Genomic DNA, 14,511 nt, shown 5'->3' with positions numbered 1-14,511 from the left:
TGTTCCCCATCTAGATTGCCTTGCCCAATCTTGATGCAGGGGAAAATTGGTCTTGCTTTTTTCAAGTCCATGAGAGGCCTGTCCATTTCTGAGAGCAGATGGAGGAGGAATGAACGGGGAGGTGGCATGAAGGAATAGAAGGAGAGTAGGTAGGGAAAATTGTGGTCAGTATGTAAAATGAATGAAAAAAAAATGTTTTTTTAGAGTAAGAAAAACATTGTCAGGCCTATCTCAACAATACCCCAGTCCCTGGTACCAACTTCTATCTTAGGATTTCTATTGCTGTGAAGAAACACCATGACAACAGCAACTCTTTGATGGGGAACCTAGCCAATCACATTCAGTTTTGGGCGTGTTCCCCTTGGGCCAAAAAAAACCATATAAAATCATCCATGTGCATTTGTTTCCCTCTCTTTGTTTTCCTGCGCTCCACTGGAACCCTGGTTTCGTAAGCCCCCCTTCTTCTTTTTATTAAAGCTGAATATTTTATATTAAAGCTAGTCTGGTTAATTCTAATTGCTGGTCGTTTATGCCCCTTCAATTCTTATAAAGTCAAACATTTAATTGGGGTGAGTTACAGTTTCAAAGACTTAGTCAATTATGTCATGGCAGAACATGGTGTTATGCAGGCAGACATAATAAGGATAAGGAGTTGAGAGTTTTATAACTTGATCCACAGGCAAGAGGAATGAATTGTCTATGGCACTGAATGTATCTTGAGCAAAGGGGAAATCAAGCCCACTCCCACAGTGATGCACTTCCTCTTAGAAGGCCACACCTACTGCAACAAAGCCACACCTCCTAATACTACCACTCCATTTGGTGGCCATTTTCTTTCAAACCACCATAGTTAACATTCTATTTTGTTATTTATTAGTGTTAATTTCTTACTGTACCTAATTTATAAATTGAAATCCATCATAGAAATATTGGTTTGATAGTTTTGGGGCAACACAACACAAGCAAACGTCATTTGAGAGATGGGAATCTTGATTAAGAAAATGTCTTAAGAAAATGTCTCCACAAAAGCCTGTAAGACATTTTCTTAATTAATAATGGATGGGGAGGGTCCAGGCCATTGTGTGTGGAGCCATCCCTAAGCTGGTAGTCCTGGATTTTCTGAGAAAGTAGTCTGAGCAAATGTTGAAGAGCAAGCCAGTAAGCAGCACTCCTGTATGACCTATGCATCAACTTTTGTCTTCAGGTTCCTGCCCTATTTGATTTCCTGTCCTGACTTCCTTCTATGATGAACAATGATATGAAAATATAAGTCAAATAAAACCTTTTAATTTCCACCATCCCCCCAAAAAACCAAGCCATCCCTTTTGATGACTAATAACTATCTATAAGGGATCTAATGACTGTAAGCACCTCAAGGTATGAGCAAATGACAAGGTCCCACCCTCGAGGACCTCCAACTCCTGGACTCTGTCAACAATACTCTCTAAAGTTTATAAAGCCAACTTCAACCCCTCCAGATACAGGCAGTCATGGTCTCCCTTACAGACTTAAAAGCTCAAGCTCACGTCTTCAAATCCCACCAATTGCCACACTGGAAAACTCTACTATCCTCTCCTCAAGAAACTCTATCTATCCTCTCCTCAAGAAACACTATCAAGAAAACCCTGTCTTCTGCTAAATTCTTTGCTGCTTCTTGCCCAAGAAGAGAGAGCCACCCTCCTGCATTTTTCCCTCCCAATAAATCTCTTGTGTGATGTTTGTTGTGCAGTATGACTTTGTGGATTCTTTGGTCCCCACTGCCATGATACATTTCCCTCCAGAGCTGCACCACTTTCATTGTGGGAACCTTCCTCCTCAGGGCTGTAACACTTTCACTGGTGAAGCCTTTCCCCTCAGAGATGTAACACAATGCTCCTTTCTGGTGTGCAGGCATGCATGCAGACGGACCACTTAAACACATGAATAAATAAATCTTAAAACAAACAAAAACACTGATAGGACAAAAGAATTGTTGAAAAGTGAATATTAATGATAAAGCCTACGTGGTGATATGTACCCATAATTCTGGCCATCTAGGAATTACATAGAGACCTTGTTAGAAAATAAGTTTATAGAAGTTGATGGTGGCAGAGATTAATACTGAATGCTTTCCAGACATGTGTGAGTTACTTTATATGTCAATGCATTAAGAAGACAGAATTAACTAAGGAGATGTTTGTAACCAGTAATTTTACCTTTTTTGGGACTCGTCAGCACAGTGCCATGAATGATCAAACAAAAACTAAAATATATTGGTCTTACAACTCAAGAATATGTAAACTGTTACAAGAATATCATCAAATACTTAAGAAGTCTCACTAATTAACTGTTTCCTGATCTTAAATGAATCAAATAAAGAGTAAAACTAAAATGACATACTGATATATAAAATTATCAAAAAACAAATTAATAAAGTAAAATGGCATTGCTTGCAAAAGTTTTTAGTTCACTATAATTAAAAAATATAAACTGAGAAATAAAGAACAATAGAATTTTAACAAAGATCCTAAAGAATTAAATTACAGAGTATACAGTATATAATCCTCTCTGTAACTTTCTTCGTGTTTGTCATGGAATTTTGTAATATAATGTTGACTGTTTCTAAAAATATTGGAGGCCACAGACAAATTATCATCTTTCTTGTGATTATTGAATTATTTTATGGTTTCATTCACCCACTGTTTTTTAGGTCACCAGTCATTCAAAGAAAGAATTAATTTTAAAAATGTTCATATGTGGTCATAAAAGTAGAGTTCACTGACGCTGATGTGAACGTACTTGAGGTTTAAGATAAGAATGCAACTCATACCCAAGCACACATTTAATGTGTTATCACATTTGTTCTCCCAAGCACCTGTAAGTATAGTCCCCTAAGATAGTTTTCACCCTTGATGCCATCACACGTTATGAACTGATTTTATATAATGGTATTAGCAGATCAAGAATGGGGCATCAACCATAGATTACATGTGACAGGATCTCACAAGTGCTTTGTCACTTTTCTTACCTTAAAGACTCCTGGACACTGAATACTATAAAGTATGACTATTGGACTTGCTACAAATCTACTAATTGTTTACATGATTTCTGCTACTACTGTTCACTGGGCAACACTGGTAGGCACATTCTCCTTTTTCTTGGACAGAAACTCTAAAAAAAACATCTGCACTACTAATGACAGTAGCCTTGCAACTTCTTTATGGGACAAAGTCTAAGTCAGTTAGTCTGACTAATGGAAAAAAACTCTTCTTGTGGAGAGACCCTGGAGACCCTGACCCACATGGCAAAGACCTATGGACAATTTGCTGCATGATCCTGGAAATGGCCCTGAGATTGTGTGATATGGGTCTCCCTGCTTACTCTATACTAGCCATACTCCAGGCCTGAATTAGATAGAGTAAGTAGGTCATAAAGTTTAATAGCACATATTTTCAGATATGTTCTGGTAAACAGTAATTTCAATCATAAAAGTTTTAAGAATATTTATTAAATCTATTTATTAAAGAGATGGAATCAAAGATTAAAGGGAACATTTCAGGAATAGGGAATGAAGAAGAATCATAGAAACCCACAGTTCCCTCATTTCTTTCCTTATTTACAGGGTGTGTTAGTTGGACTTTGTCCGGGCCTATCAGGTTATCTGGTGACTGGGAAAGATGTATTTATTAATAACAGATGAAATGATAATCATAACACCATTAATTAACATTGCAAGAGGTTTTGCTTGTGTCTTTGCAGAAAATGGACTGCAGCACATCTGAATCCCTTCCCAGCTCACCAGACCCTGGACAGCTGATTTGAGCAACAAAGCAGATGAAACTGAACAGCCTCAAGAAAAAGCAGCAAGTACCTGTCCTGCTTATGTTTTGCTTACTGCATGAAGTTCAGAAAATGCCAATGCTGGAATTTATTGGGCATAGGTACCTAACCCTCCCTTGTTAAGTGAAGGTCAGAGGACCTTGTACTCAGCTGTCTGTTAATGTTTCCAATCTACTTCCTGATATAAGTCCTATGAGAGAAGATTCTAAAATTTGAGATGATATATTCCCATTCCCAGAAACCTTCTTTGTTTTCATATCCCTTCTAACCTATTTACCTAAGTTATTATCTTTTTTTCATGTAATGTATTGGTTGAAATATTCAGCTCTTTGTTCTGGAAGCACTGTTTTCAGGATTGCAAAATCTTATTAGTGGGGGTGGGGGAATGAAGGAGAAAATACAGTCATGACTTAGGAGTCGGCCTACCTGGAACATTCCCCTTCTAGATAAGAAGCATGGCACAACATGCTCCTGGGTATCCCCAGAAGTCGGAACACTGGCAGCCTGTAACTGGCTTGCTCAAGAGTCTGCACTCTCAGGTCTCCTTTATGTGCTTCTCCCATATAAAGACCTTAGTGGTGTGATCACTCACTATGCAATGCAAAGTAATGTTTTAACCAATCACAGTCCATAGGCTTCCATTCTATAAGTAGTTGTTCAGTTACAGCAAAGCAGAGCCTGTTCCCTGAAACTGTCTCCAGAGGGGTTCAGCTCTGGGCTCTTTACTGAACCTCTGGAATTTTTTTTTCTTGTGGAGGGGCAGATATTTGGATAATGACAGCAAGACAATGTGTGTAATTCCTAGTGTGACTCTGAGGGAAGAAGGGAGTCAGAGGTGGGAAAATTCTCAGAAGGTCTTAGGCCAGTTAGTCTGACTAATGGAAAATAAAAAGATACCTTAAAAGAAGGTAGAAAGGTGAGAGCTCTGTGAAGAGCTTTCCATATGAGTATATTTTATTTACTCTAAGATGTTTATTCTAATGTAAATTCCTCATCAACTTTCAGATTTGGCTTCCCCAGATTCTGATGTGGTTTATCATAAAGGAGAGTCAGAGCCATGCCTGTGCAAAGTCCCCAAGCAAATTATTCTTGTAATTACACATTGTGTGGAAATGTCATAGTTTAGCTGGCTGAGGATTCTTACCTCCACCTGGATGGCAAGAAGTTGACAGTCATGCTCACAGTTGTCCTCTGACCTCCACATGTGTACTCTACCACATGTGTGCCTACACTCAAGAACAAACACACACACATCCACATTTCCCCCGCCGCCCCCTCGAACACACACACACACACACACACACAGACTACATTTGTTCTATTGAATCACTATGTTTGCTTTAGCTTTTGGAAACAGTTTAAACCAGACTGTTTGCAATCAGAAGGTCCACTGAGCTCTACATGATGCTGCAATGATTTCAACCTAGGGCAGAGGGGAAACACCTCCCCTGGTGGTGTACTAAGCACACTTTTATGACAGAGGTTAAGAGCCCAGCCTGTGATTGGTCCAAAAATAAGCCTCAAAGGCTGTTACCGGTGCAAAAGTTAAGGTTGTGATTGACCTACACAAAGTGCTGTGACTAGTGAGAAACTGATGGCAATGACTGTGACTTTTCTGAAGTTACTCAGGAATGTTGCTCTGCCTCACCAAGTCAGCTCTATGCCCTCCTGTGCTGTTTCCCAGGGTGTTTCAACATCAGTATTAACAAAGACTTCCCTGAAGTAGCCTGTTCTTACCTGCTCTAAGCAGTCAGGCTGAGCTGGTAAAACCAGGGAAGCATCAGCAGTGGCAGCTGAGAGCAACAGTGTCAGCACAGGCCACAGAATGGCAGAGGCAGAATGGCAAAGGCATGGGCAGCTGAGTGTAGTTAGCTCATGCAGCGAACACAGCAAGGCAGCTGTTGATTGACAGTTGAGGAAGAAGCAGGTGATCAATTTTTGAGCATCCAGGCCAGGAGGGAGAAGAGAAGTAGAAAGAGGACAAAGTGGACAGAGCTGAGGCTGAAGAAGAATAAAGGCTGTGAGGAGCAAGTGAAGTGAAACAGCAGGTCCTTATTGCCAAAGAAGTTTAAGAGAGCTACCAAGTCTTTACAGACAATGGTCTCAGACCTGGTGAGAGCTGCAACACAGCCTTCTGCTAAGCACTAAGAGTACAATACAGAGTCCTGGGGTCTGAACACTTAAGGACTGAGGACAAAGATCACTGAAACCTGCACAAGCACTGAACACTTTAGGGTGCCAGTATTTGCTGATTCCCAGTCAGCTGCTGTGCCACACTTCTGCAAACAGAAATGGAAGAAACTGCTTGCAATCCAAGTGGAGGAAAGAACCCTCACCCTGCTGGTCTCTGACATTTCTACACAAGATGTGCACAACAGGAGATTACTAGAATAACTTGCTTGGGGACTTTACGTAGACATGGTTCTGATATTCTTTTATCACAAACCACATCAGAGTCTGGGGAAAACAAATCTGAAAGTTGACAAGGAATTTGCATTAGAATAAACTCTTTAGGATAAATAAAATATACTCATATGGAAAGCTCTTCATACTCTAATAACTTAGGGACTACTTCAATAATAAAACTCACATAGCAGCTTAATTTCAGATAATAATCACAATAGTGGAGGGAATAAATGAGTCTCAGTGGTCAGCAGAGAAGTGAAAGCCAATAAAGACTAAAGTAGGAGGACTCCCTTTGAAATGGTGAATATGAAGTTGCTCTGTCAGCCAAGTTAAAGCAATAAAATGGTAATTGTTGAAAGAATTAAGAGATTGGAGAGTATAAAGGTGATATTCCTGAAAAATAGGCAACAGGAAAAGAAGCTAAAATTTAATACAGAAAAAATTCAGGAAATGACAAATATGTCTGTGCAATCCATGGAATCCCATGGAAGTCTGATGAAGATGCTCATTTTCTATATATGGAACGAATGACTTGAAACCAGTGGAAACATCAGACATGAGTCTGTCTCTGTCAGTTTCCTCAATGGCTGGAAATAAAAGTCTAGTGAGTGTCCTTTCTAAAGAGGCAGTGAGCCAGCCATATTCTCATGCCTGTACCGGTCTCAGACACATGTATTGGTGATCACCACTTCCTATAAAGAGTTTACTAAATACTATGCAACGAAAATTGCTCCCCCCTTTGAACCTTCTACAAAACCTGCTTGCTTGAGTAGAACTTCACTGACGGTTGAGAGTCAGGGATATTGCAGGTCCAGAGCCCAATTACTATTTATCTTTAAAGTGATATCCACTCACTGCCCGCGCATGTGACTGGCTTCCATATTTGTAGGCGACATGTTTGGAAAGTGTTAACAGACTCCAAACTTCAACCAACCAAAATGCGAAGAATGCCACCAGGTAGCCTATGAGACCTATAGCAGAGATTTCCCCAGGGTGCTATAATCTGCCCATCTGAAGTTTCCATTAATGTATTTGAAAAGTGGCTTGATTCATGTCATTCTGTGTTCTATTAGTATAAACTTCGGATCATGGAGTTTGGTGGAAAGTTTTATCTGTGTTACTGGGCCATGGACATTCATGTTGGGCTCTAGAATAAACTGTCTCTCACCCCTTTTAGGGGAGACCCATGCTTATAATGACAAATGACAGTTAAAACTATCTCCGGAAAGGGCATGACATTCTGTGCAATGACAGAAACTGTAGGGTTTCCTCTGATGGTTCTTGATAATGTAGTTTAAGTACAATCAAAAAAAGACAAAACAGGGCTGCAATTATCATTACATTAACAAAAGGATATAAAGATAGGAAAACATAAAAGTGGTTAGAGTGTTCATGTGACAGGAACAAGGAAGGAAGGAGGGAGGTAGGAAAAGAAGAGAAGAAGGAAGGAAGGATGGGAAGAAAGGAGAGAGGTTATCAGGGAGAGAGGGACTGGAAGGGAGGGATATGCAGGTAGAACGGGGAAGAAAAGACACCCTGAAATATAAATTAAATACTTTTTTATAATAGGAATTTGGTGCCGGGCAGTGGTGGCACATGCCTTTAATCTCAGCACTCAGGAGGCAGAGGCAGGAGGATCTCCAGGAGTTCAAGGTCAGCCTGGTCACAAGTGCTAGTTCCAGGACAGGCTCCAAAGCACAGACAAACCCTGACTCGAAAGCCAAAAAAAGAAAAAGAATTTGATCAACATGTATGCTTTACTTGTGTGTCTGATGGCCAGGGAGGCGAGAAGATGGTGTGAGACCCCCGGAACTGGAGTTACAGTTGGTCATGAGGATGTTGGGAATCAAACTCAGGTCCTCTGGTAGAGTTGTTTGTGGTCTGATTTTCTAAGCCATCTCTTTCATTGCTGTATAAGAAATTTATCCAACCATATGCTGTTGAAAACTTGGGATCCATCTTCATTTTGGCTTTTGAAAGCAGTACTACCTTGGACAGTAGTATAAAAGCACAGATGTTACCTTCGTGGTCTCCGGTGTCTAATGAGGATTTTCTGGCTGCTACTTTACATAGTGGAAAGGCATGAAAAGGCAGAGTGATGAATGCTCTGTCCCTATACAGGACTCAGTAAAATAACAAACGGACTCTGAAGTTGGCTTAAATCTATATAAAGCACTAATTCATTTGTTAGTCATGATTTAATCACTTCCACAAAAGCCTCACTTCTTTTTAACATGTTATATTAACTTTTTATATTTGATAATAGTGTCTTATTTAGGGTTACTGTTACTGTGATGTAACACCATGGCCAAAGCAGCTTGGGGAGGAAAGGGTTTATTTGGCTTACACTTCCACATCACTATTCATCATCAAAAAGTCAGAGCCACTTCCATCTGTGCGGGCCGGGGTCCGGGTCCGCTGCTTCTGTCTGCTCAGCAGTAAAAAACAACGACTTCCTGAATTTTGCATGCAAATGGACAGAAATAGAAAACACTATTCTGAGTGAGGTGAGCCAGACCCAAAAAGAGGAACAGGGGATGTACTCACTCATATTTGTTTTCTAGCCATAAATAAAGGACATTGAACCTATAATTCGTGATCCTAGAGAAGCTAAATAAGAAGGTGAACCCAAAGAAAAACATATAGACATCCTCCTGAATATTCACCTTCATCAGGCGATGAAAGGAGACAGAGACAGAGACCCACATTGGAGCTCCGGACTGAAATCTCAAGGTCCAAATCAAGAGCAGGAGAGAGAGCACGAGCAAGGAACTCAGGACCGCGAGGGGTGCACCCACACACTGAGACAATGGGGATGTTCTATCAGGAACTCACCAAGGCCAGCTGGCCTGGGTCAGAAAAAGCATGGGATAAAACCGGACTCGCTGAACATAGCGGACAATGAGGACTACTGAGAACTCAAGAACAATGGCAATGGGTGTTTGATCTTACTGCACGTACTGGCTTTGTGGGAGCCTAGGCAGTTTGGATGCTCACCTTACTAGACCTGGATGGAGGTGGGTGGTCCTTGGACCTCCCACAGGGCAGGGAACCCTGATTGCTCTTAGGGCTGCCGAGGGAGGGGGACTTGATGGGCGAGGGGGAGGGAAATGGGAGGCGGTGGCGGGGAGGAGGCAGAAATCTTAAATAAATAAATAAATAAATAAATAAATAAATAAATAAATAAATAAATAAATAAAGTCGGAACAGGAACTTAAACAGGGAGGGAACCTGGAGGCAGAGCAGTTGCAGAAGCCGTGGAGGAGTGCTGGTTATTCACTTGTTTCTCATAGTTTGCTTGCCCTTCTCTCTTGGAGAACCCAGGACCAAGTCCAGGCATGGAACCACCTACCATGGTCTGGAACCTCCTCCATCAATTACTGATTAAGAAAATGATGGAGGAAGGTCATTGGTTAACTAATAAAGAAACTGCCTTGGCCCATTTGATTGGCCAACCCTTAGGTGGGTGGAGTAGACAGAAGAGAATGCTGGGAGAAAGAAGCCGGGTGAGTGAGTCGCCATGATTCTCCCACTCCAGACAGACGCAGGTTAAGATCTTTCCTGGTAAGCCAGCTCGTGGTACTACACAGAATATTAGAAATGGGTTAGATCAATATATAAGAGCTAGCCAATAAGAGGCTGGAACTAATGGGCCAGGCAATGATTAAAAGAATACAGTTTCCGTGTAATTATTTCGGGGCATAAGCTAGCCATGCGGGCGGCTGGGTGCCGGGGACACAGCCCTGCCGCTCATATTACAACAAGAAAATACCCTACAGGCTAGCCTACAGTTAATCTTATAGATGCATTTTCCTAATTGAGTTTCTGTCCTGTCAAATGAATTTAGCCTGTGTCAAGTCTACATAAAACTAGTCAACCCAAATATCTGTGTGTTTGCATAAATGGTCACATTCACGTCTATTCACCATTCTCATACCATTCTACTTGCTCTGACCTTTTGCTCTTCTCAGTCTGGCCTCTATCTACCTGTATTTCCTTCCATCCTTCTCTTTTTATTTCCTCTCCCCTTCCTTCCTTCTTTTCTATGCTTCTTTTCTTCTCCCATGCCCTCTGGTTCCCTTGCAAGCTTGAGTGTTCACAATGGCCCTGTCATGTCCAGAAAACAGCATCCCACCTCACTCCTCCTCATCTTCAGCTCCTACAGTCAGTCCCTCTACACCTATTTCACACTATTCTCTGGGTCTTGAAGGAGGTGACATAGATGTTTTTTTCGATACTGAGCAGTTACTTTTTCTCAGTATTTGACTCTCTCTGAGTCTCCTCTTTTTCCACCATCTATTTCAGAAAAAGACTTCTCTGACCATGGCTTGGAGTTGGTTCTTCTACAAAAATAAAATTAAATATTTTGACACAATTGTATCTATATGTACATTTGACAATGCATCTGTAGTGGATTTCTTCATGGAGGATTTCTCATCTTATTTCTTCTTGATGGGATCCAATTTCAAGACTAATTTTGGTGGGGACATAATATATACCCTACTTTCAATATTTTCAGTAATATATCCAGAAATCAGATTGTAGGTACTGTTTTCGTTTGTTTGTTTGGCTGGTTTTTTTTGTTTGTTTGTTTTTTGAGATATGTTCCTCTCTGTGTATCCCTGACTTAAAAAGAGTTAAATGAGTGCATTACTATTGCCCAGCTGCATGTTTTTAAACTATTTTCTTTCTTTCTCTGTCTCTCTTTTGAGTGCTTACCACAGTATTCCACTGTGGTGAAACTACTTTACATTTCCTCACCACAGTGAATAATGACATCAATTTTCCCACATTCTCTCCCACACTTAACATTTAATTCTTACTGGGGAAACTGTGTTCTTAGTGTGTTCACCATGTGGGTAGAAGGTGATGTCGCATTGGTTGTAATTCCCCAACCCCTCACATGTCTTCTTCTAAACATTGTTCTTGATCTTCCAGTCACGTTTTGAATTGCTCAGTGCCTTATGATTTTTCTAGACAACCAGACACAATGCTCCAGGTAAAAAAAGTGCAGAGTTAGACCTTTATTTTGCTGGTTAGGTGCAGGGTCAGAGAAGTGTGATAATGTCTCTCAGGCTGTTTGTGTCCTTGTGCTCTGACCTTAAATTCCCCATTGTATCTTCAGTTCTTCCCTTCCATGTGGAGGGAGCGGCTACCTAGAGCAGCTGCAGTTGGGCATTTCCCTTCAACACAGAAGGCTAGAGTCAACTAAAGGTGATTTTTCCTTCTCTGTGAGGAAAGGTGAGCTGAATAGAGAATGTATTTCCTATCCCCTGGTGAGTTGGGCTGTAATAAATTTACTCTTATATTTGTTCTTTTTTTTTCTTTTTCTTTTTTTTTTTAAATATTTATTTATTTATTATGTATACAGTGTTCTGCCTGCAGGCCAGAAGAGGGCACCAGACGTCATTACAGATGATTGTGAGCCATTGTGTGATTGTTGGGTATTGAAATCAGGACCTTTGAAAGAGAAGGCAGTTCTCTTAACTGCTGAGCCATCTCTCCAGCCCCTTATATTTGTTCTTAAGGTTTGTTGTTGTTGTTATTGTTATTTTAGGACCTCTTCTGTTAAAAGCAGAGTGATTAGCCATAAATTTTAAAAATAGTTTTCTTCTTCCGCGTACGCACAAGGGCTTAGCAGAGTCATAAGTGGATGATGCAACCAGGCATGTGCGTGGGTCAAGTGAGCCCTTTAACATGTCCGGGACCAATAGGCAGTTCTTCCTGATGGCTTGTCAGCACATGCATGGACCTAGAACCCGGAAGTGTCAGCCTTATTGTGGCTGAAATCATAACATGCTCACTACTCTATTTTTAATATTAAATAAAGAGTAGGCAGATTTCTTCCAAATCTGTAAGCAAGACAGAAAGTATAACACAAGGAATCAGACAGAACTGGCTCCTGGGACCACATGACCTCTCACATATGCTGTGGTATGGATGTGCCCCCCTTCAGTTGTAAGTAAACTGGTTTTTATTGGCTGATAGGTAACTCTTCCATGTTTCCAATAGGTGAATATGGCTAGGGGATATAATTATTTATTATTCAGTAAAATACATTTTTTAAGGAAGAAAGTTGGGTTTTTTCCATCACTGCTTTCCTATAGCTCCTGAGAATCAGGGCAACCAAACTGCAGTTACTTCTGAAACCATTACAGTGATAGTAAAGGCCCTTCAGGGAAAACTCCTGGTCAAGTATACAATCTCTGACCTACCTGGCGGTCTACAATTCTAGCAATTACAATGTCACACAAAGCTCTCTGTCTTCCTTCTTTTTTTGAGGGGTGGGGTAAGGGAGCAGACTTCAAGAGTAGTTCCAGCATCACAGGAAAACTCAGTGGAAAGTACAGAGACTTTTGCATTTGCTGTTCTTTCCCGGATCCATTTTCCTAAGGTCAACACCCTACAGTGAGTAAGTGAGAAGCACACATGCCCAGTGTAGAAATAAATATTGACTCTATTATGAACCTGAGCCTGCCTCCTCTTGGCAGTGTGCCTTCTATGGGTCTGGAATCATGGACACGTACGTGTGTTCACCCTTACTTTGTTACACACTGAGGCCTCACTGCCTAACCGACCCTGGGCTTCCAGTGCTATGTCTCCCCAGCCCAGACTAGGAGTCTGACTCTGCCTATGCCTCTCTCGGGCTCCACAACTCCAAGAACTGCTGCAGACCTGGGATAAGAAGAAAACTGTAGGTCCTTATCATTGGGCAAGAGTTCACTTTGTCCTCATTTCTGTGCCAGCCTTTACTGTCCTTATCACTGGGTCAGGCTACACTTATGATTTATTATCTCTGGCTGAGAATCATGGGGTTAGAGGAAGAGGCCTCCAGCTAGGGGAGGGTTGAAAGTCCTTGGGGCTTAGTAAGGTCTCTTGTGTTAACAGTTTCACTTCAAGACAGAGCTCTAAAGAGAAACGAAACACAAAGTTAATCAGTAAATTAAAAGTCAGTCTTCAGATGGCGCCACCATGACTGCCATGGACTCCTGTCCTATTCCAGCAGGATTTTATGACCCAGAGATAGAAAGAGAGGGGGAACTGAGAGCACAGGGATGAGAGTGGAAGGGGAAGGGAGAAAGGGAGAGAAGCAGAAAGAGGTGTAGAGAGGGAGAGGGAGAAACGGAATTGAGAGAGAATGGACGGGGAGAGAGAAAGAAGAGAATCAGAAGAGGCTATACAGAGTATGACAGGGAAAGGGATCAGGATTTGAAGATTTTGTGTGGGTTTGTGGAAGACAGGGTGTGCTACTAGCTAGATTAAAAGCCTTCCATGACTTTTTTCTAAGCTGCCAGGCATTGCCTTAGGTCAAGAGGATGAGGAAGAAATGAATGAGGTCCAAAACCAAGAGACTTCATTAGTTAAGAAAGACACTAATGAAAGATTGCCTTCAACTTGGACAGAAAAAAAAATTGGTGTTGGGTTACATTTAGCTACCTCCTACGCTACAAAACCTCAAGAGATATACTCATATATTCTACTTTTGTACCTCAAACTTGTGCTGATTTGTGAGGAAATAATTACTCGTATAACAAGACTTTCTTGTCAAACTTTTTCTGGGGGACTGCCATCTCCCAAAAATGACATGGAGACATTACTAATTATGAGAGTTTAGCCTTTAGCTTAGGCTTCTTCCCAACTAGCTCTTATAACTTATCCCATTTCTATTAGTCTTCATTCTGCAATGTGTCTTTTTACCTCTTGTCCATTCTGTATGTCCAATTCCCTCTGTGTCTCACTGGTATCTCCTCCTTTCTTACTCCCAGAGTTCCACTCTCTCCCCAGAAACCCTGCCTATCCTCTCCTGCCTAGCTATTGGCCATTTAGATTTCTATTAAATCAATTTGGTGTCTTAGGCAGGTGAGGCAAAACATAGACATATTTTCATGTAGTATAAACAAATATCCTGCAGCATACCTGGACATAAGAAAATCTGGGTGACACTCATCTCCAGCTACATTGACAGTTGAGTACCCCAAATACCTGAATCCAAAGCCCCTCTGACTACATATCTATTATCTCATATTTTATAGTATACATAATATGTTTATATATAATGTTATATTGCTATATTGATTACATTTTACTGGCATATTTTATATAATTAATATATCAAATTTGTAGTACTTTTTAAAACATTTATTTTAACTGATTTCTTTTATGTGCATTGGTGTGAGGGTTTCAGATCCCCTGGAACTGGAGTTAAAAAGAGTTGTGAGTTGGGTGCTGAGAATTGAACTTGGGTCCTCTCTAAGAGCAGCCAGTGCTGTTAACCATTGAGTCATC

This window comes from Chionomys nivalis, chromosome 1 (assembly GCF_950005125.1).
Source record: "Chionomys nivalis chromosome 1, mChiNiv1.1, whole genome shotgun sequence".
Taxonomy (NCBI): domain Eukaryota; kingdom Metazoa; phylum Chordata; class Mammalia; order Rodentia; family Cricetidae; genus Chionomys; species Chionomys nivalis.
Note: the sequence above shows the minus strand (reverse complement) of the source record.